At 44.2% G+C, this 3,401-nt stretch overlaps 1 pseudogene; it reads right to left on the bottom strand.

Annotated features, from left to right (window-relative positions):
• Positions 1–293: 293 nt before the first annotated feature.
• LOC129038939 (suppressor of cytokine signaling 5-like) lies at positions 294–2,218 on the bottom strand (annotated as a pseudogene).
• Between the last annotated feature and the right edge of the window lie 1,183 nt (positions 2,219–3,401).

The following is a 3,401-nucleotide window of genomic DNA, read 5'->3' as shown; positions in this document are numbered from 1 at the left end:
CCCAGAGTTGTCTCACTCAAATACTGCAGCCATTAAAAACCAAACTGTTAGCTAAATCAGCAAAATGTTCTTGCAGTCTTACTGAACACCTGTAGCTCTATCCTCTGTTGTTCCAGTAGGTACCAGGTTTATCTGAATAAGTAACAGCAAGTCGCATCTGACAGATGCTAACACCATGCTAACATACTGTATGAAAAAGCCTAGCACTGCTGTCTGTGCTTGCTGTAGGTGTATCGTCTGATGCACATGAAAGCGGACCTAGTTAACACCCTTCGGGACAGGAGAGTTTATGTTTACTTTGCCTTGAGTGGTTCTCATTCTAACCAGCGAACTCTAACTTTTTGTATATAAGGATACTCTTTTTAAAAATCCTGTATCATTGAGGGTAAAGGGAGCCCAACAATCCCATCATACTTAGTGCACCTGTAGATTACCGCGCCACGGATATACTTCAGGCTAAAAGTCCCGTTGAGTGATATAGTAAGCAATGGTTCAAAAAACATGCACTAACTGGGATCTTTATAATGTTCTAAAAGTCCTGTTACAGTGGAGGAGTGAAACACGAATCATGGGCATCAAAACTAAAGTTGTGATTTCACTGCTCAATTTGGGCATGCAGGGATCTTGTTGCCTCCGCTAAGCTCACAGAGAAGAGGTAGTCCTCTTGCGCAGAGTCCCTGAGCAAAAACGTGCTTTCAGGCCTCAGGTTTCACTTCAAGAAGCCTTCTGCTTCATAACGGTCCATCACTCCCCAATAATAGGGATTCCCTGTAATTTGAAGCAAATCAGGCACTAGACAGCGTATGTAATCAATCTGTGTGTGGACTTTCCAAACTCCTTGTCTGCTAACACGAGCATGGCTATCTCGAGATACCTAACGATTCTTCTGCTTCCGTGACTGCAAACACAGGGTGGCTGTATCCTCTTCCGAGTCACATTTAGCTTGTGGAATTGCAGAACTCTCCCCAGTTATTTCATTCATTCCAGGAGCTAACTTTGGTCTCAGTTTACATAACGGATTAACCTGTGCAGTAGCTTCAAACCTACGTATTTGCGCATTGCGAGCGGATGTCAACCCCTTCTTCGGTACTAAGCCGCCTTCTCTCTCTAAGCCTATCTTCATCTTCTAGAAACCAAAGATGGATCAAATGTATCCAAAAATGTTGAATATAGGAACTGTATGCTATTTAATCAAATGCCATTTTGGGGCTAAATCTGAGCCAGCAGGAAAGGGGCATTTCTCAAGCATTAATTCAAAAAGATGAATTTTTTTTTTCTTTTTTGAGACGGAATTTCACTCTTGTTGCCCAGGCTGGAGTGCAATAGCGCGATCTCCGCCCACTGCAACCTCCGCCTCCTGGGTTTAAGCCATTTTCCTGTCTCAGCCTCCCGAGTAACTGGGATTACAGGCATGCGCCACCACTCCCAGCTAATTTTTCTATTTTTAATAGAGACGGGTTTCACCACAGAGACGGGGTTTCACCATGCTGGCTAGGCTGGCCTCGAACTCCTGACCTCAAGTGATCCACCCCCTTGAAGTGATCAAGCCTGGGATTACAGGCGTGAGCCACCGCGCCCGTTCTGAAATTTTCTTTCATTGGAAAGGAGAGGCTTTGAGTGCTTGCGGTAAGCTCTCACGGGAAAACACAAGCCCACAGTATCCTGCAACCTCTGTCTCAGAGAGCGACTTCCTACAGTTCTGCTGGAAGCACTGTCCATGTCGTGTACGGAACTTAGGCCGTAGCGCCACTCTCTCCTTTGAAGTCCACTTCGAGTTCCACCAAACGATTTATCGGTATCCAATGAACTCCGGGCCTTTGTAGAACAGGAATGTTTTTTCTTCCCACCCCATGGAGCATGTCGAGAGTAGGAACCTCTTCGAGCAAGCCTTTTTCCTGGGATAACACCAGACTCATGATCCTTTTCAATGCTTTTTCAACAGTTTGAGGGATTTCGGTGGCACAATTTTGATTTCTCCTTGAAGAATTCTCTGAAGGGCTTAATCCCAGTTGTAAGGCAACATTTTCTCCTAAGGGACTGCTTTGTTGCTGAGGAGTTGAGTCTCCTACGCTGATGATTTTCTCTTTGACAGACAAATATCTGTTGGAGTTCATGTCCACATTTTCACTACGGCTTCCTCCCTCATGACCGAAGAGATTTTGACACCTGTATCTGAAGTTATTCCACATTTTTCCCACTTTATCCATTGATTATAAAATCGTTCTGGGCGCGCAGATGGCCTTCTCCAGGGCACCTGCGGCCAGGCAGGACGGTCCCGGATGGCGCAGTCACCAGCAGGGCGAGTCCGCTTGCCTTCTGGTGCTTCCCGTCCCCTCCGACTGCCCAGCGAGCGCAGCTTCACCAGCCTCACCAGCTTCACTTCCTCTGGCCGGAGCCCGGGGACTCCAGCTCCGCAGGATGCCTCCGCCAGGCCCCACCCCCTTCCCCCACCGCTTCCCGCTCTTCACTGGCTTCCCCTCTCCCCTCCCCTGCTAACCGTAATTTCTGCAAACCGACTGGAAGGACAGTTTATCAGATCACGTCTCCTCTCCTCCCAACTTGTACCAGATTACAGGCTATCTGCTGAATGGAAAATTATCTTTTATACTCCCCAGAGGAGTCATTTTGGATAAAAATCCCTAAATTAGTTGATAAAGCAAAGTTTGATTTGGCAATTTCACCAAAGACTAACAATATTTACATGTGTAACTATTCAAACAAGGGAATGTTTAGACTGTTTCTATTTATTTATTATTCTTTTAACGCTGATTTTGCCAAAAGTCAAAGATAGCTATTCACAGGTTTCATGGGCTGTTTTCCCTAAGTCAGCATTCTGGGGCTTCGCTGCGGGAGAGCAACAGTGGTTGCAATGCAGAATGCCTTTGAGAACTTAGCATTTAGACAGCATCACTGAGTCATAACGTCTGCCTATAGCATTTATTTTTCTGAACATGCTAATAAAGGAACAAGATGCAAAGGTTTTGATTAACTGCAAATGGCTTCCAAATTTTGGAAAAATTGGAAAATGAACTTACCAAAGGAAGTTCTGTTTTGAAGATGATTTCCTTCAGTTAATACAAGATGAGCTATTTCTGTTATAGAATTTTTGAAAGAAATATACCAAAATTTAAGAGATTAGATAAAGAATTCTCTCCAGTGAATTGAACTAAATTATGTTGGCATTATGAAAATGAAGTCTCAAGGACTGAGTTTTAAAAATTTTTTTTGAAGTGACTATGGATGGTTTCAATGACTCCTCAAGCTGGACTTGCCTCCTGTCAGATAATCATCTGATTCCTACTTAACAATTTCCACAAACCTCAGATGCTTTAGATAGGCTTTGCATCTTACAGACAGTAACAACTGTGATACATAACCATTGTACTCCATGATTACATTTA

This window comes from Pongo pygmaeus, chromosome 5 (genome assembly GCF_028885625.2).
Source record: "Pongo pygmaeus isolate AG05252 chromosome 5, NHGRI_mPonPyg2-v2.0_pri, whole genome shotgun sequence".
Taxonomy (NCBI): Eukaryota; Metazoa; Chordata; class Mammalia; order Primates; family Hominidae; genus Pongo; species Pongo pygmaeus.
Note: the sequence above shows the minus strand (reverse complement) of the source record. Positions and strands in the feature narration are given on the sequence as shown.